General features: G+C 38.5%; 1 pseudogene; it reads right to left on the bottom strand.

Annotated features, from left to right (window-relative positions):
- Positions 1–4,163: 4,163 nt before the first annotated feature.
- LOC114027384 lies at positions 4,164–4,697 on the bottom strand (annotated as a pseudogene).
- Between the last annotated feature and the right edge of the window lie 16,444 nt (positions 4,698–21,141).

The following is a 21,141-nucleotide window of genomic DNA, read 5'->3' on the forward strand; positions in this document are numbered from 1 at the left end:
GCATGACCTGATTTAACCACACAATCTGGCTTTAACCACACCACAGGCCCCCCAGACTCAATCTTAGGCCTCATTGAACAACAGGCCCATTGCCCCTACCTAGCCACAGCCCCCTGACTCAATATCCTAACTTCCTCATTTATGCCTCATTGCTCCACTAGAACAGCAGGTGTGTCCATGAAGTCATGCCCCACTAGAAGAGCAGGCTTGTCCATGTGATGGGATCCCAGTCACTGCGTCTAGCTAGCCACTGCCCCCAGACCCATTTCTTGTATTTCCCACAGAAATAGCAGATATGGCCATGCACTCAACCACAACCACATCCATCTAATCTCAGACAGGACCACGATAGCCAGCCAATCAGAAAGCAGCACCGCCAGGAAGTCTGAGCAGGATGCGGACCACAAAACAATAGAAGGGAATTTCCCTAAGTAGGCAACTCTGCAGCAATAGCAAAAGTTGTCCTTTAGGTGAAGTTATGACATAAAGAGACTTCTTATAATATCATTATCATATATTAATGCCCCCCATTTGGTCTTTTCTGTATGCATTGTGGGTAATCACATGCACAGTTCTACCAAAGCTGGGACCCCTCCCATATTACCTAATCCCTTGATAAATTCCTCCTGCTTTTTAGTATTTGTAATTTCTATTCTGTAATCAACATCATAACACTATAAAATTGCCTGTCTTGTCTTACTGAAGTTTCTCTTGGAACTCAGCCCACTTCATGAGAGGTGTCACCCTCAATAAACACCTTTGCTTGGATTGGAGGTGGTCTGAGTCTGAATTCTTGAGACAACCCACACAACACATCAGGAAACCAAAACAAAGGTATCATGCACAGATAAGAAATATGTATGCTCCTTTATATTCCCATTCAATAGTCACCAGAGGTTTTTCATATCTAACCTATCTGAAATTCTATTCAGATCTTTCTTTTCATTAATTTTTTTGGTTGTTTGCTTATTCTTTATTAAAATTATCTAAATCTGAGAAGGGCAAAATGAGATCCCTCATTATTATAGTTTTATTGTCTATCTCTTCTTGTAATTCATTTACATTTTCCTTTAAGAATTTGAATCCTATGCTATTTGGTGCATATATTTTAGCATTGATATGAATTCATTTTCTATGGTACTTTTCAGCAAAATATAGTTTCTCTGTTTATCTCTTTTAATTAAGTCTATTTTTGTTGTTGTTTTGTCAGAGATAATGATTTCCTTGCCTTTTTCACTTCAGATGAAGCATAATAGATTTTATTCCAGCCTTTTATTTTAAACCTGTCTTTATCTTTCTATTTCAAGCGTGTTTCTTGTAAACAGCATATTGGTGGATTCTCCTTCCTCATCCATTCTGTTATCTTTTTCCATTTTGTGGGTGAGTTCTTCCCATTCATGTTCACAATTATAATTTTTAATTATATTTCCCTCCTTTAATTATATTTCCCTCCTTCCCTTACTCAGATTTTTTCTCATATATTTTATGAGCTCCCTCTTTAAGAGTACATTTTGCTAAAAAGGAATCTCTCCTTTAATATATCCTCCTCATTCTTATGCTTTCCATTCTCCCCTTTCCCTTCAGTTTCTCTGTTGACTAATATGTATTCCTGTGCAAGCCTAGACTAAAGTGGAGAGAGAGTTGGTATGTGACTTTTTGTTTGCAGATATTTGTGTACTCAATGCAGCCTATGAGGCTGAGATACAACAAAGTATGGATTGATTCTCTGAAACTTGTGCTAATTTTGGCCTAACAATAACACCAAGGAAACAGAGGTTCTCCACCAGCCAGCATCACACCATCCATATGTGCAACCATCAATTGCAGCAAATGAAAAAATTTGGAGTGCTGTGGATAAGTTCACTTCCCTTGGCAGTATATTTTCCAGGGATGTATATATAGATGATGAGGTGAATGCATGCACTTCCAGAGCTAGCTCACTGTTTGGGAGGCTCCCAAGAATGTGTGGAACAGAAAAAAATATTAGACAACCAAACTGAAGGTTTACAGAGCCATTGTGTTGAACTCATTGCTGTATGCCAGTGAAACCTGGAGAGTCTAACAGCATCATGCCTGAAAATTGAACCACTTCCATTTGAATTTTCTTAATGAGACTCTGAAGATTCCTGGCAAGATAACGTACCAAACACTGAGGTCCTTCCTTGAACTGAACTGCCAAGCATTCAAACTCTACTGTAGAGAACACAACTCCAATGGGAAGGCCACCTTATTTGAATGCCAAACATATATTTGCCTAAAAGACCATTTTACAGAGAACTCACACAAGGCAGCTTCTCACATGGAGGTCAGGAGAAGCAATTCAAGGACACTCTCAGGGTCTCTCTGTAAAACTTTGATATTGATTATGAGACTTGGGAGACATTGTCACAAGACTGTCCAGCATGGCATACTCACATCAGAGAAGGCTCTGAACTCTATGAGCAAAGCAGAATTGTAGTAGCTTACAATACATATGAGATATCAAATTTAGAGACATCTCTCTCCCAAATGTTCATATGGATTATTTGTGCCTGAGCTGTGGTAAAGTCTTTTGAGCTCATGTTGGTATGATGAGCAACAGCTGTATGTTAACTTAATATCATAATGCCATTTTGGTCCTCTTCAAGAACAAAGGACAAATGACAATAACAATAGCAATGGAGATATGGATTAATTCAACCATTCTGGAAAGCAATTTGGAACTATATTCAAAATGTCTTTAAATTGTGCATACCCTTGTCTCAGTAATACTACTACTAAGCATATATCCCAAAGAGATCAAAGAAAGAGGAAAAGGACCCATATGGACAAAAATATTTGTAGTGGTTCTTTTAATATTAGCAAAAAACTGGAAACAGGAGTTCCCACCTATTTGGGAAAGACTAACCAAATTGTGATATAGTAATAGAATAGAATATTATTATGTCATTAGAAATGGTGAAATGGACAGTTTCATAGCAAATATGGAAGAACTAAATGAACTAATACAGAGTGAAGAGAGTAGAACCAGAAGAACAATTTAGACAATGATAAAATTATTTAAAAAAAAATCTTTGAAAGACTTTAGAACTCTGATCAATGGAATGACAAACTATAATTCCAAATTATGGAATCATAATCAACCAAAGATAAAGCATACTCCCCATATGCTGACAGAGAAATGATAGACTCAAAATGTAGAATAAGATATCTATGTTTGGACAAAATCCATGAGGGAATTTACTTTCACTGACTATGCATATTTGTTCTGGACTTGGAGTCAGAAAGACTCACGAGTTCAAATCCAGCCTCAGACACTCACTAGCTATGTGACTCTGAGCAACTCACTTAACCCTGTTTGCCTCAGTTTCTTCATCTGTAAAATGAATAGAGAAAAAAATGGAAACCACTCCAGTATCTTTGCCAAGAAAACTCCAAATGGGGGTGACAAAGGGTCAGATATAAACAACAAAACTTGTTATGAATTTGTCCTTTTTGTTGTTTAATGAGGAAGGCAATGTGAGAGAGAAAAAGCAAAACTATCATGGAAAAAAATTAGGGAAGCCCTGGGCATATCTGTCATCATCAGGGAAGGAGCCAATAGACAAAGGAGATTCAAGATTACAAAGAGGGAGAGGATGATGAAAAGTACAAGCGATTAGAGGAGATGGGAGAGGAGAGGATCAAAGATAAAGGTAGAGGGGTTTGCCTTAGTGATGTATGCCAGATCACATAACATGGAGGCAACTATGTGGGAAGTGCCAGGGACATGCTTCTGGGAAAAGAAGCATGAGAGTGAGAGCAGCCTTTTCCATTGACTACATAATCAGAATAAGGAATGTCTTTAAAACTATCAGCCTGTGACGGTTGTGCTCTTTTTCCAGCTTTGTCCAGAGGGTTGAAGGTCCTGTTAACGGACAGTTAAGGAGCTTATGAACTGAGCTGGGATGGGGAAGGGCTACCTTCCCCCTCTCCCTTTTAGATCCTGTGGCCCAAAGAAAAGGCTTGGGGTTTTGGTCTATTTCTTTTTTTTTTCCATCAGTACCAAGTCACTTTATTGGGATGTAAATGGTGGTAGTTTTGGTACAGATTATGAAAAGGTCAGATAACCAAAATATGCATGCACTGAAAGACAGTAGGAGTCACACCCACAGTTCCCAAGTGTGGAGAAAGCCAGATGTGGCTTAGATCTTGTCACTGTCTCCAAAGGAGTGCTTGTCAAAAAAGATATTCTGCCATGCCAGAATGGGGGCCCCCATTTTGCACAGGTTAGTTATGTGATCACCCAGTTGTTTGATGGACTTTACCTGTTCGTCCAGGTGGTGGGTTTCAATGAAATCACATAAATGGGAGTCATTCTTGTCAGTTGCCAGCTTGTGCTGACTGTTATTTTTTTCCAAGTGCAAAGCACACTTCATTGCATTCAACCCACTCTCCCAGTCATCTCCATCAGATTTCTTGATGTCTTGCTAGAAGATCTGGCTTCCTCTTTGGTTTTAGAGTTTCATCAGCTTTTCTGCATGCTCCCTCTTCTCATGGTATTGGTATAGGAAATACCTGGCAAAGTTTTTCAATGCCCCATCATCTTGTTTGAAATAGTAAGACATGGACAGGTAGACATAGGAGGCATAGAGCTCCAGGTTGGTCTGCTGGTTGATGATGGCTTCCGCGTTCTGGTGGTAGTTCTGTTGCTCCTGAGAGAGGGATGAGGGCATCATGGCAGTGGAGATGATGGAGGCAGCAAAAAGAAGGAGGAGGAGGCAAGGCTGGGGTTGTGGTGACTGCTGAGGGCATGGCTGAGGTGGGTGGCTGCTGCTCAAACCCAACAGGAATTGTTGCCTCAAAGGGAAGAAGTGTTGTTTAGTGGAGGTAAAGGTGGAGAAGTGGCTAAGGGTGGCCCCAGCTGTAAATCAAGCAGCGGGTTCCAGTCAAGCACTGTTGAAGCAGGAAACCACAGTGACTCCCCTTCTTTATGCTTCTGGTCAGTTTTGGTCCATTTTATTTGTCCTTTTCAGTTCTAGGCACTAGCACTGAGTCCCTGGACCTGAGAACCTAAGCCATAGCAAACCTGTAGGCAAGATTCCAGACCAGTTGCTGCTGCCAGCCTAGTAGAGAATCCCTGAGAAGCCAGGGTACTGAGACTCGAGCCCAAGGAGACTTTGGGCCCAGAACCTGGTGGCATTCTGCTATATTGAAACAGAACTATGCTGTGAACTTAATCCCTCTCTACTTCACAGATGCTTTGGAGGTGTTAGGGCAATTAAATAATTAATTAATAATTAATTATGCTGCCCCAGGTGTTGGGGAGGGGGGGTTAGGGGAATGTCTGTATGTTTGGAAAGAGAAATGAGAGTGATGTAAGAAAATCATGAACAATGAGTCAACAGCTTAGTAAAAGAGATACACACACACAAAAAAATATACTGAAGAAAATAACACCTTAAAAAAGAGGTCAAATGGTAAAAGAGGTCCAAAAAGCCAATGAGGAGAATACCTTATAAAGCAGAACTGGCCAGATGGAAAAGGAGGTCCAAAAGCTCACTGAAGAAAATAATTCCTTGAAAATTAGAATGGAACAAATGGAAGCTAATGACTTTATGAGAAAACAAGAAATGATAAAAAAAATACCCAAAAGAACAAAAAATAGAAAACAATGTGAAATATCTCACTGGAAAAACAACTGACCTGGAAAATAGATCTAGGAAGGCTAATTTAAAAATTACTGGATTACCTGAAATCCATGATCAAAAAAAGAACCTAGACATGATCTTTCAAGAAATTATCAAGGAAAACTGCCATGATATTTTATAACCAAAATGTAAAATAGAAATTGAAAAAATCCATTAATCACCTTCTGAAAGAGATGCCAAAAGGAAAACTGCCAGGAATATCATAACCAAATTCCAGAGTTCCCAGGTCAAAGAGAAAATATTACAAGCAGCCAGAAAGAAACAATTCAAGTATGGTGGGGCCACAGTCAGGATAACACAAGATTTAGCAACTTCTACTTAAAAGGATCAGAGGGCTTGGATTATGATATTTCTGAGGGCAAAGGATCTAGGATTACAACCAAGAATCACCTACCCAGCAAAACTGATTATAATCTTTCAGGGGGGAAATGAACATTCAATGAGATAGAGAATTTTAAGCATTCTTTTGTTTTAAATAATTAATTTATGTACTTTTAGTTGTCAACATTCATTTCCATAAGATTTTGAGTTTTAAAATTTCTCCCCCTCCCCAAGATGGCATGCAATCTGATATAGGTTTTACTTATACATTCATATCAAGCATATTTTCACATTAGTCATGATGTAAAGAAGAATTAGAACTAATAGGAGGAACCATGAGAAAGAAGAAACAAAATAAAATGACAAAAGAAAAGGAGAGGAAATAGTATGCTTCCATCTGCATTCAGACTCTATAGTTCTTTTTCTGGATGTGTGTCCATCGTGAGTCTTTTGGAGATGTCTTAGATCCTTGTATTGCTGAGAAGGGCTAAGTCTATCAAAGTTAGTCATCACACAATGTGACTATTATTGTGTACAATGTTCTCCTGGTTCTGCTCATTTCACTCAGCATCAGTTCATATAAATCTTTCCAGGTTTTTCTGAAGTCAGCCTGCTCATCACTTCTTATAGCACAGTAGTGTTCCCTTACATTCATATACCACGACTTGTTCGGCCATTCCCCAATTGATGGGCATCTCCTCAATTTCCAATACTTTGCTTCTACAAAAAGAGCTGCTATAAATATTTTTGTACATGTGGGTCCTTTTTCCATTTTTATGATCTCTTTGGGATGCAGACCTAGAAGTGGTATTGCTGGGTCAAAGGGTATGCACAATTTTATAGCATAGCTCCAAATTGCTCTCCAGAATGGTTGGATCATTTCACAACTCCACCAACAATTCATTAGTGTTCCAATTTTCCCACATCTTCTCCAACATTTATCATTTTCCTGTTTTGTCATGTTAGCCAATCTGATAAATGTGATGTGGCACCTCAAGGTTGTTTTGATTTGCATTTCTCTAATCAATGGTGATTTAGAGCATTTTTTCATATGACTATAAATAGCTTTAATTTCTTCATCTGAAAACTGCCTGTTCATATCCTTTGACCATTTATCAATTGGGAAATGACTTATATTCTTATAAATTCAACTCAATTTTCTATAATTGTAGAAATGAGGTCTTTATTGGAGACGCTGGCTATAAAAATTGTCTCTCAGCTTTCTGCTTTCCTTCTCATCTTGATTGCATTGGCTTTGTTTGTGCAAATCTTTTCAATTTAATATAATCAAAGTCATCCATTTTGCATTTCATAATGTTCTCTATCTTTTGTTTGGTCATAATTTCTTCTGTTCTCCATAGATCTGACAGGTAAACTATTCCTTGATCTCCTAGTTTGCTTAAAGTATCAGTTTTTATATCTAAATCATGTACCCATTTTGACTTTATCTTGGTATAGGGTATAAGATGTTGGTCTCTGGCTAGTTTCTGCCATCCTATTCTGCAGTTTTCCCAACAGTTTGTGTTAAATAGTGAGTACTTATCCCAGAAGCTGGAGTCTTTGGATTCATCAAATAGTAGATTACTGTAGTCATTGACTGTTGAGTCTTGCATACCTAACTTATTCCACTGATTCACCACTCTATTTCTTAGCCAATACCAAGTTGTTTTGATGATTGCTGCTTTATAATAGATTTTAAGATCTGGTACAGCTACGCCACCTTCCCTTGCATTTCTTTTCATTAGTTCCCTTGATATTCTGGACCTTTTGTTCTTCCAGATGAATTTTTTTATTGTCTTTTCTAGCTCTATAAAACAATTTTTTGGTAGTTTGATTGGTATGGTGCTGAATAAGTGAATTAATTTAGGTAGAATTGTCATTTTTATTATATTAGCTTGGCCTACCCGTGATCAACTGATATTTTTCCAATTATTTAGATCTGATTTTATTTGTGTGAAAAGTGTTTTGTAATTGTGTTCACAAGTTCCTGGATTTGTTTTGGCAGGTTAGACTCCCAAATATTTTATAATGTCTACAATAACTTTAAATGGAATTTCTCTTTCTATCTCTTGCTGTTGGGCTTTATTAGTAATATATAGAAATGCCGATGGTTTGTGGAGGTTTATTTTATATCCTGCAAAATTTGCTAAATTTGTTTATTATTTCAATTAATTTTTTCTTGATTCTCTAGGATTCTGTAAGTATACCATTATATCATCTGCAAGGAGTGATAACTTTGTTTCTTCTTTGCCTATTCTAATTCCTCAATTTCTTTTTCTTCTCTTATTGCTAAAGCTAGCATTTTTAGTACAGTATTGAATAACAGTGGTGATAACAGACATCCTTGTTTCACCCTGATCTTATTAGAAATGCTTCTAGCTTATTCCCTTTATGTATAATGCTTGTTGATGGTTTTAGATAGATGCTACTTATCATTTTAATAAAGACTCCATTTATTCCTATGTTCTTAGAGTATCTTAATAAGAATGGGTGTAGTATTTTGTCAAATGCTTTTTCTGCATCTATTTTTTCTTTTTTTCTTTTCTTTTATTATTTTTATTATTAATTTATTTGTTTTTAGTTTTCAACATTCACTTTCACAAGATTTTGAGTTCCAAATTTTCTCCCCATCTCACCCCTCTCCCCACCCCAAGACAGGGTGCAAGCTGAATACCCCTTCCCCTAATCTGCTCTCCTTTCTGTCACATCCCACCTTCTCTTATCCCCTTTCCCTTCTATTTTCCCATAGGGCAGGATAGATTTCTATACCCCACTGACTGTATATCTTATTTCCCAGTTGAACGTAAAAATAATTTTTAACATTTGTTTTTAAAACTTTGGGTTCCAAATTTTCTCCCTTCCTCTCTCCCCACCCACCCTCATTGAGAAGGCAAGCAATTTGGTACAGGTTATACATGGGTAGTCATGCAAAACACTTCCATAGTAGTCATGTTGTGAAAAACTAACTGTATTTCCCTTCATCTTATCCCACCCCCCATTTATTCTATTCTCTCTTTTGACTCTGTCCCTCCTCAGAAGTTTCGCTTCTGATTACCCCTCTCCCAATCTGCCCTCCCCTCTATTATCCCCGCCCCGCTCTCTTATCCTCTTCCCCCCTATTTTCCTGTAGGGTAAAATAGATTTCCATACCCAATTGAGTGTGTATGTTATTCTCTCCTTAAGCCAAATCAGATGAGAATAAGATTGACTCATTCCGTCTCACCTTCCCCCGCTTCCCCTCCACTGTAAACATTGTTTTTACATGTAACTGGGGAAAAAATAAAATACTAACTAAAAGCTTAAAAAAAAAGAAAAGATTGGTTATTATGAAACCATATAAAGTATAGCTTCAACATATTAATGATGAGTTAACCATTAGGTATTTGCTATATGTCTGAAGCCCCAGAATATGGATAGTTTTAATTTATAAGTAAAGGATTAATGAAATGTTAAGTATTAGGGAAACATCAGGAAAGTATAAGCCATAAGTTGTGGGTAGTGAAATTTTGCTATTTAAGGTAAAAAAAAAATTTCCAGGACTGTCATTTAAACCCCAGCTTCAATTTAGTTCTGCCTTTTAGGAAGTTTACCATAAAATTACCAATATATCAAAACAGGTCCCTGGCAAAAGAAAGACTGGTACTGTGGAGAACCGGGGCTCAAACTCTGGTTCTTTCCGTAGATCAGTTCCTGAACACTGTTCCTCCCTAAGACATCTCCCCCTTCATAAATAAGTCAACATACAGATAAACAGGAGTTAGGACAATTTGTTTTTATCTAGGCAGCAAAAAACTACTTTAAAAAAATTGAAAAAGTAATTTTGCAGGACAGAATAAACTTTGGAATTAGCTTTTGCCCTACTCAGGTAGAGAGGGGGGAGAAGGAAGGTGTGGCCCTATTTCATAGTCTACTACCTATCCCCCCAAATAGAAAGTCATCCATCACCAACCCATTCTGGCCCTTGAAAGCAGAGAGAATTTCAACCTCAGGGTCTCAAGCAGTGGCTCCATAGGCTACTGTGGCTCAATGCTTAGACCCCAGCCCCACAGGCTCTGGTCTCCAGTCACGTCCAGTCTCCAGCTCCAGATCCCATTCTGGCTCCCCGCTCCCGTGAAGCACACTGCCTCTACCACCACTGCCCCAGCCAGCCTCTTCTGCCACAGTGCTGAGGCCAAAAACTCCCAGCTTAGTGGAAGCCTTCCCAGCACTAGTGCTCCTGCAACCATGCCCAGCTCAGAGCTCAGGAGAGTTCCAGTCCTTCCCAGGGTATTACCATCAGGGGATGTGTATAGTCACTCCTCTCCTTTCCTCTGAGAAATTGTAAGTTAGACTGGGCACTGGCTAAGCATGCCTAGCTCTCCTGAAATACACTGGCCCATCTGCCTCTGTACATGAGCTAGTTGATGGTAACTGTAATCCTCATCAAAATATAGTTCTATCTACCTAAACTTGAACTTGTAGAGGGCCCAGGCTAGCCTGCAGTGTTATTTCAAGGTATAGGTTGTGTCTTTGCAGCTGAAATCTTAATAACTAGCATTTATATAGTGCTAGTTTGCAAAGATATCTCACAACAACTCTGGGAAGGAGGTACTTTGTTACTCCCATTTTACAGATAAAGGAACAGAGATAGAAAAGGGATATCTTGCTCAGGGTCACATAACTATTAATTGTCTGAATCTTGTCAAACCAAAGCAACTCCATTTTCTGACTACAAGTTTCACTTCTAAATACTATTGTCTTTGAATTTCATGTCCTTCAAATGTTTTCTATAAAAACTCCCACTCATGAGACATCAGCATATTCCCCCATCTAATCACAACTTAGCTCATACATTCCTGTTTCCCTGTTGTACTATGTACAAATCATATAAAAGTCAAAGAACCATGAACCTCTGGCTCCTTCTGCTAACCAAGAGCCTTAGACCTAGTTTGTTTCTGCAACTACCTGCCTTGCTAAATAAATTGTCTGGATGTGACCCAGTATCTTTATTTTCTACCACAGTTTGGATTTGAACTCAGATCTTCCTGACTCCAGGTCCAATGATCTATCCATTGCATCACCTCACTACCTCTGGTTTTGGTGTTCTTCCATTATTTAAATGGATAGTTGGGGTCTAGTACACAGCATGTTTGTCCTTTAAATGTCAATGTCTGAGCCACTGTATGGTTCAGTCTTTGCTTGACTGGCATGGCACTTGGCTTGACAGTCTCTGCTGAGTTAAATCATCAGGGACTCTGACCACTTCACCTATAGACAATGAGTTGTTACAATCCATCGTCTTTGCAGGGCCGCCTCTAATATCAGGGGCTATCTTGTCTGCAGGCTCTCTACAACTTATCATCAAGTACCTTTCCATCAATCTGCAGACTTGGGTTTCCTATGAACACCAAGTGAACCTATCCCTTTGTTGAAGGTCTTGACAATGAATTCAGACGTCATATTAATTGTTTCTATTAACATTCTAATTGGCGTTCTAAGTCATAAGTTCTTTTAGTTTCTATCTCAGCCAACAATTATACTGATTGTGAGTATCTGCAGGTTCTCCATCCTCAAGGATTCCAAAATACAAGTCAATAAATAGGTGTCACTCAAAGCAGCTAGGTACAGTAGTAGATAAAGCAATGGACTTGGGAGTGAGCAAAACCTGAGTTCAAATCCTACATCAGATACTATGTACAAGTCACTTCAACTCTCTGTGCCTCAGTTTTCTCATATGTAAAACACGAATAATAATAACACTTACCTTTCAAAGTTGTGAGGATCAATTGAGCTAACATATGTAAAGCACTTTACAAACCTTAAAGAGCTATATAAATCCTAGTTTAGATAAGTTTAACAGAAAGCCTTTTTTTTTAAGGGAAACTATGGAAGTGAATTGAAATTTCTAGAGAGATTAAAGCTAAAAAGACAGTGTCTTCTAAGTAGAAATGCAAAAAAAAAAAACCAAAAACAAAACATATTTCTCTGTACTACATGGAACTTTTACGAAAATTGACCATGTATTAGGGCATGGAAATATTGCAAGTCAATGTAAAAAAAGCAGATATAGTCAATATTTCCTTTATACATCATTATACACTAAGAATAGAAATTGGCTCAGAATCCATAAACAAAATTTACAGACCCAAAAGGAGACACAATAATGAGATATTAAATAATGAGTGAGTCAAAGAACAAATTATTGTTATTTGTTTTTGCTTTTTGGTGAGGCAATTGGGATTGAATGACTTGCCCAGGGTCACACAGTCAGAAAGTGTTAAGTGTCTGAGGTTGGATTTGAACTCAGATCCTCCTGACTCCAAGGCCAGAGCTCTATCCACTGTGCCACCTACCTGCCCCAGAACAAATTATTGTTATTCAGTCATTTTTCAGCCATGTCCAACTCTTCATGACCTCATTTGGATATTCTTGACCATGATATTGCAGTGATTTGCCATTTCCTTCTCTAACTCATTTTACAGATTAGGAAACTGAGGCAAACAGGGTTAAGTGACTTGCCCAGGGTCACACAGCTAGTAAACGTCTGAGGCCAGATTTCAATTCAGGAAGAGGCATCTTCCTACTCCAGGCCCAGCACTCTATCCACTCTGTCACCTAGCCACCCCAAATAAATCCTAGAAACAATAATTATGGAGAAGAAAATTATAATAATGAAACAATATACCATGTTTTTTGGAATGCAGCTAAAGCAATCCTCAGAGGGAAAATAAGATCTTTATAAATCATACATTAAGAAAATGCAAAAAGAAAGGATTAATAGATTGAATGCGCATCTTTAAAATTAGAAAATAAATAAACAAGTCTAAAATAAGTGCAGAAGAAAGTATATTAAAAATTGGAAAGGAAATAGATAATTAGAAACAAAGAAATAGAAATGATAAATAAAACCAAACATTAATTTTTTGAAGAGACTAATAGAATTGATAAACCTTTAGCAAATCTGATTAAAAATATGAGAGCAGAAAAGCAAATCAATAAAATCCCATATAATCAAGATAAAATCATAGCAAAGCCAGAAGAAATAAAAAGAATAATCAGAACATATTACATGCAGTTACATGCCAACAAATGTGAGAACACAAAAGAAATAGGTGAATATCATCAAAAATGTAAAATATCTGAGCCAACAGAAGACTAGACAGAGAACTAAAACAACCCAATCTCAGAAAAGGAAAGAGATTGTAAAAGAACTAACAAACTGGGGTGGGGGTGGGGGGAGAGAAATTCCTGATCCTGATGGAATTACAGGAGAATTAGAAGAACAATTGGTATTCATGTTTCACAAATTATTTTCAAAAACTGAGAAAGAAACATCCATACCACAATCCTTTTATGAGACAAATACAATCCTATTACCTAAACCAGGGAAGGATAAAACACAGAAAGAAAATTATAGATCAATATCATTAATGAACATTTACTCAGATTTTTTTTAACAAAACCCTATCAAACATACTTCAGCAACTTATATAAGAAATCATTCATTATGATCAAATGGGATACCAGGAATACAAAGATGGCTCAACATTAGAAAAATAATCAACATAATTAATCATATTAAAAAACAAAAAGTCCGAACCACAGGATCATTTCAGTAGATGCAGAAAAAAACATAACACCCTTTCATGATACAAACCTGTCAAAATATTTTGGAAATACCCTCTTTTCTAGAGCTAAGGCTCAGCAAGCAAACTGTACCCTCAACTTGGCATAACAATAATCCTTCAAGCTCTGGAGGACCTCACCCTCTGGCAAGTGTATTACTTGGACCAGCACCAGGTGGTCACTGAGGGATTTAGCTCCCCTCTATTTCCCAGGGCCATTCATCACATGTTCACAATCCCTATTCCTTGTAACTTCCAGGTACTGCACTTCTGTTTCTGTCACAGAACTCTGATTATGTGCCCCACAGAGTAATCACAACCTCCAAGACTTGAGACAGTGACTATTTTCATTGGATCCAAGAATGCCTGCATTGTCCCAAGAAATGAGAACTGTCTCAATACCTAAGAATAGTTGTGTTCTGGTCCAACTCCTTTCATGAATTAAGTGGCTTCAGCATCAGCAGTATTAAACCCTCCTTCTTGGGAAGGTGGGGAGAGCTTCTTTGTGCACACATCTTTTTCCTCACTCTGGAATTAATTAAGCTTCTGTTTGTGTCTTGACTCTCCTGTCTCTAGCCTGCTTTATTTCAGCTCTAGTCAACCACAGGTAAGAGGTAAGTTCCAGTCCAGTTGACAAACCTTACAAAATACAGGCATAGAAGGACCTTTAATTAAAAATAAAAATCACCTATCTAAAACCAAAAATAAGCATCATATGGAATGGGAATACACAAATTCTTTTCAATAAATACAGGAGTAAAGTACAATGATCAACTCTGAATGATTTGGCTATTCTCAGCAATATAATGTTCCAAGACAATTCCAAAGGATTCATAATGAAAAATGTTATCTACCACCAGAGAGAGAACTGATGGAATCTGAACAAAGCATGAATCAAGGATGGTTCAAAGCATACTATTGTTCATTTTATTTGTGTGTGTGTGTGATCTGTGCCTTCTTTCACAACATGACTAACAGAAATGTTTTGCACGATTGGACATGTATAACCTGTACCAAATTGCTTATCTCAGGGAGGATGTTCTGTATATACAGTTCTCACAGTTCTGTATATATAGTTCTCACATCTCTCTCTCTCCCTGTCTCTCTCTCTCTCACACACACACACACACACACACACAAACACACATACACACACACACACACATATACACACACTTCTGAACTGACATTCCAGCCTGGCTAAGATGGCTCTCATCCCAGGTAAACAATCTATTCACTTCCAGCTTTCCACAAACTTATTCACCTTGACTGTTCAAACCCTGCCTTACTCATGCCTCTATCCCCGACTGTGTTGGCAGAGAACTTTGCACACAGGACATGCTTAATAAATATTTTTAAATGATTTGAATTCAATAAACATTTATAAAACCCCTCTTACCTGCAAGGTCTTGTGCTGTGCATTGGCAATACTGAGATGGAAAATAGCTTGGTTTTTGCCTATTTCTGCCTATTTCTGACTGGATATCCCAAGACATATCAAACTCAACCTGTACAAAACAAAATTCATTACCTCTCCCCTTTGAATTTCCCAGTTTCTCCTGGGCATATGAATATATTTCAAGAGAATTTGGAACTCAAAAATTTTTTAAATGAATGTTAAAAATTGTTTTTACATGTAATCGGGAAAATAAATAAATAATGTATTATCTTTATTTTAAAAAATCATGGATAGAAATTAACCAAACCTATTAGAACCAAAGGGTAAAAGGAAAACATGAAATATTCATAGTTTGCACCCTGAAAGAATCCCCATAATTAAAACTCCAAATAAATTATTAGCCAACATTAGTTTCTAGACCAGAGAACAAATATTTCAAATTGTCAGAAAGGGAAGGTTCAATACCTCCAAAAAAAAGAAATGAAAATAAAGGAAAATGGAAAGGAAAATGGAAAGGAAAGGAAAAGGAAAAGGAAAGGAAAGGAAAGGGTTTGTGGTAAATACAAAGAACCATGGAAAGATCTTCATAATCTGATACAGAGGGAATTAAGCAGTAACAAGAAAATAATAAATATAACTACAACAGTGTAAACAGGAAGAACACACTAAGAAGTGAATGTAACAAAATTATAAAGATCAAGCAGAACTCAAATGAAGATATATGAGAAGACTACAACCCTCTCCAACCACCCCCACATGGGGTAGGAAAGTCCCAGGTTGTTTGTCATACATTGCACCTGTTTTTTTTCAGACTTTTTAAACATATCTATCAGTTGGGGGTGGAGGTCCATTTTAAAGATACTTTTGGCTTGCCTTTTGGTAAGGCGAAAGGGGAGGAATACCACAATAATGTAAGAAACAAAAGATATCAATAAATAGTTATTTGACAAATACATAAATAGATGAATGGATGAAGGAATGAAAGTATTCCTGGAATTTTCCTTCTATTCAATCTATATTGTGCTTTTGTCACCATCAATTACTGTACTTCTCTATTTTTCTGTATGGTCTCCCCCACTCCAATTAGAGTGTAAGCACCTTAAGAACAAAAGCCATGCTGTTTTCCATCTAAGTATTGCCAATGCACAGCACGAGACCTTGCAGGTAACAGGGATTTTATAAATGCTTATTGAACTCAAATCATTTGAAAAAATTTATTAAGCATGTCCTGTGTACAAAGTTCTCTGCCAACACAGTAGGGGATAGAGTCATGAGTAAGGCAGGATTTGAGTAGTCAAGGTGAATAGATTGTTTACCTGGGATGAGAGCCATCTTAACCAGGCTGTCAGCTTAGAAGTTGGTTAGACAAAAGTACTTTAGAAAAGATGAAACCAAGAATTTCCCCCAGATGGTATGAGTGTAGTGACTGCCCCAGAATCACATACCCTCTCCCTCTTACCTGCACAGGAGAGCAAGGAAGGAAGGAACAGGGAAGGACCAGTCAGGCCATAGAAAAATGTCTCAGTTGTCTTCTAAGATGGGGTCAGAGCCCCCCAGTGGGCCATGAAGTATGTTAACAAGGATTCAGTGTCTTGACCCCAGACTACTGGGGGCTCATCTCCAACACAACCATCTTCAACAGCCCCTACAGCTGTCTTTCAGTGGCTATACTGAGTTCCAGACCCTCAAGGCTTTTGTAAGCAAACTCAACACAGAAACCTGTGGATGCTCACTGGCAAATTTCCATACCAACCTCTTCTCTCCAACATGCTCAGAATCTCTTGCATCACAACAGTTGGCTCTGTTCTCCAGTGTTAACAGGATTTTAACTGAGCCAGTCTCTAACCTGAGAATGCTTGAAGCCTCACAAAGCAAGCTTAGAGACAGGAGTGCCAGTGATCAAGTAGTTAATTGATTTCAGAGTAAGGGATGTTCTCATAGCTGAAGTAAAAGCATAGGTTATATACTTAAATCACAAATGGGGATGAAGCGGGGAAGGTGGATTACAATCACTTAGTGGCTTCCCACAAGAAACCCAGAAGTCCCACAATACAATAATTCTGGAGTCAAACTTTTGGGGGTCATGACCACCTCCCCTAGAGTACAGAACTGGAGTTCCATGATGGAAACAGGTTCTACAATCTTTAATTCATTTCACTTAAGGTTCAGTGATTGTGAGTATTGTCAGAATTTTGATTGGTCAGTTTAAGCTGCGTTGTGAGCTCCGACTCCCCAGCCAGAGAGGCAGGTCTTGAGAAAACTGAATTATTCATTACACATAACATATTGATTACTATGAAAATTATAATTCCCTTTCCACCAGGGAAGCCCTCTTACTTGATCTTTTCTCTGTCCCACACACACCTTTCAATTTCTTTTTTTTAAAGGTAATTGGGGTTAAGTGACTTGCCCAGGGTCACATAGCTAGTGTCAATTGTTTGGTCTGAGGCTGGATTTGAACTCAGGTCCTTCTGACTTCAGGGCCGGTGCTCTATCCACTGTGCCACCTAGCTGACCCCACGTCTTTCAATTTCAATAGGAAAAGAGTGAGCAGCACAGGATGAGAAGATCAATTTCAACTGATTTTCTTTCCCCATCAGCCCCTCCTACAACCCATCTCTTTTCCAAATTTGCCTGTTTCCATGGAAGGGAACACCATCCTGCCAGTCTCCCATTATCTCAAATCCTCCTTATCCTTAAATCATAACTCAGTTAAAACTGGTCTCTTTAAAGAGATGATCTGTTAATTGACAAGTCTGTTGGTCTTTTCTCAGTCTTATTCTTTCTTCCTTCTATGCAGCATCTGACACTGCTGACCTCTTTATCCTCCTGGTTACATACAATCTCCTCTCTGAGTTGGGATGACATTATTTTCTCTTGGTTGTCCTCCTACCCATCTCACCACTCCTAAGTGTTCTTTGCTGGATCTTCTTCCATATCACTGCCCCTAAATGTGGATGTTACTGGTGCTGTCCCGAGCCATCTTCTCTCTGAATATTCTCTTATTTGGTGCCTTTATTTCCTCCCATGGCTTGAATTCTCTTCTCCATAAAAATGGCTCATAGTTCTGTATGTATAGTTCTCACTTCTCCCCTCCTATCTCTCTCTCATCAAGACTTGCCTATTTCTAACTGGATGTCCCAAAGCCATCTCAAACACATGTCCAAAACAAAACTCCCTACCTTTATCCTCTGAACTTCCAATTATCCTTGAGCATGTGAATATCTTTCTAGTCCCCAGGCCCTCATCCCTAGCATTATTTTGGGTTTCTCACTATCACTGAGCCCACACATCCAATGTTATCAAATCATTCTACCTCTACAACATTTTTCCTATCTGTCTCCTTCTGTCCACTTTTACAGCCACCACCCTAATTGAAGCTGTGCTCATCTCTCAACTGGACAATTGCAGCAGCCTCCTAATTGGTCACCCTGTCTCATCTCTCCCCTGTCTAATTTGTCCTACTTGAAAATCCCAAACCAAGCAGAAGCAAGATGGCAGAGCAAAAGCAGTGACTTGCTTGAGCTCTCCCCGAAACCCTTCCAAATACCTGTAAAAATGGCTCTAAACAAGTTCTAGAGCAGCAGAACCCACAAAAAGGCAGAGTGAAACAAATTTCCAGCCCAAGATAAACTGAATGGTTGATTGGAAAGGTTTATTGCACCAGGCTGGGAGAGGAGCACAGTTCAGTATGGGAGCACAGGCCTCAGCAAACCTGGAACAGGCCTCCAGGGACCAGATCACAAGCAGCTGTGGCACTTTTCAGACTTCTCAACCCACAAATGCCAAAGACAACTTAGAAGGTCAGTAGGAAAGGTCTGTCGGACCATGGTGAGAGAGAAGCTCAGTCCCAGCCCAAGTTCTGGCTGCTTCCAGAGCTCTTGGCCCTCAGACTTAGGGGGAATTGAGTGGCTGATCAGAGGGGAATTGCAGGGATCTCTTTCCTGGTGCTGAGGCAGGATTCTCTTGCTTTGCCCATGCTTGGAACTGGGTCACAGTTCTGGGTGGCAGTCCTGGGGCAAGGAGGAGCGCTGGTGAGGTGGAGCTTGTAGTGGCAGTGGAGAGGAAATCCTCCTCACAATTCCAAGACAGAAAAAAGTGCTTGTGGTCACTCATAGACCAGAGCACAGGCCAGGAAAGGAGCAAACACCTCACCCCTTGATCTTACCACCTAGGAAGAACTGAAAATTTATAGGTCCCTAGAAGTATGTCTGAAAACAGCTGCACAAAACTCCTGAAGCTTGGCAGACCCCTACCTTAACAAAGAGTTTAAAACTCAAGTAATTGGCTGGGATCATGAATAAACATAGGTGCAAAAAAAAGTCAGACCACAGAATCTTTCTTTGGTGACAAAGAAGATCAAAACATACAACCAGAAGAAGATAACAAAGTCAAAGCTCCTACATCCAAAGCCTCCAAGAAAAATATGAATTAGTCCCAGGCCATGGAAGACCTCAAAAAGGATTTTGAGAAGCAAATAAGAGAAGTAGAGGAAAAACTGGGAAATGAAATGAGAGTGATGCAAAAAAATCATGAAAAACACGTCAACAGCTTGCTAAAGGAGACCCCAAAAAATTCTGAAGAAAACAACCTTAAAAAATAGCCTAACCCAAATGGCAAAAGAGGTCCAAAAAGCCAATGGGGAGAATAATGCCTTGAAAAGCAGATTTGGCCAAAAGGAAAAGGAGGTCCAAAAGCTCACTGAAGAAAACATTTCCTTAAAAATTAGAATGGAGGAGACAGGAGCTAATGACTTTATAAGAAATTAAGAAACAATAAAACAATACCAAAAGAATGAAAAATAGAAGAGAATGTGAAATATCTCATTGGAAAAACAACTAATCTGGACAACAGATCAAGGAGAGATAATTTTAAAATTATTGGACTATCTTAAAACCATGATCAAAAAAAAGAGTCTGGACATCATCTTTCAAGAAATTATCAAGGAAAACTGCCCTGATATTCTAGAACCAGAGGGTAAAATAGAAATGGAAAGAATCCACCAATCACCTCCTGAAAGAGATCCCCAAAGGAAAACTCCTAGGAATATTGTAGCCAAATTTAAGAGTTCCCAGGTCAAGGAGAAAATATTGCAAGCATCCAGAAATAAACAATTGGAGTATTGGGGAAACACAATCAAAATAACACAAGATTTAGCAGGCCCTACATTAAGGGAGCAGAGGACTTGGAATATAATATTCCAGAGATCAAAGGAGCTAGGATTACAACCAAGAACCACCTACACAGTAAAACTGAGTATAATCTTTTGGGGGGGAAACGGACATTCAACGAAATAGAGGACTTTCAAGCATTCTTGATGAAAAGATCAGAGCTGAATAGAAAATTTTACTTTCAAATACAAGACTCAAGGGAAGCATAAAAAGGTAAATAGGAAAGAGAAATCATAAGGAATTTATTAAAGCCAAAATGTTTACATTTCTCCATGGAAAGATGATATTTGTAACTCATGAGATGTTTGTCAGTATTAGGGTAGTTGGAGGGGAAAAATTATTGGGATAGATAGATAGATAGATAGATGGCATAGGGTGAGTTGAAGATGAAGGGGTGATATCTAAAAATAAAATTAAAGGGTGAGAAAGGATTATATTGGGAGAAAGGGAAAGGTAGAATGGGGTAAATTATCTCACATAAAGCAGACAAAAAAAGCTTTTACAGTGGAGGGGAAGTGGTGGAAGGTAAGAGGGAATGAGTGAATCCTATTCTCATCAGATTTGGCTTGAGGAGGGAATAACATGCACACTCAATTGGCTATGGAAATCTATCTTACCCTACAGAAAAATAGGGATGAAGGGGATAAGAGGTCAGGGGATGATAGAAGGGAGGAGGGAGGGCAGATTAGGGGAGAGGGTAATCAGAAGCAAACACTTCTGAAGAGGGACAAGGTCAAAAGAGAGAAAAGAATAAAGGGGGGGTGGGATAGTATTAAGGGAAATATAGTTAGTTTTTCACAACATGACTACTATGGAAGTATGTTACATGACTACACATGTATAACCTGTATTGAGTTGTTTGCCTTCTCAATGAGGGTGTGGGGAGAGAGGAAGGGAAAAAATTTGGAACCCAAAGTTTTAAAAAAAATGTTAAAAATTATTTTTACATGCAACTGGGAAATAAGATATACAGGCAA

This window comes from Vombatus ursinus, unplaced genomic scaffold (assembly GCF_900497805.2).
Source record: "Vombatus ursinus unplaced genomic scaffold, bare-nosed wombat genome assembly UNPS02014859.1, whole genome shotgun sequence".
Classification (NCBI taxonomy): domain Eukaryota; kingdom Metazoa; phylum Chordata; class Mammalia; order Diprotodontia; family Vombatidae; genus Vombatus; species Vombatus ursinus.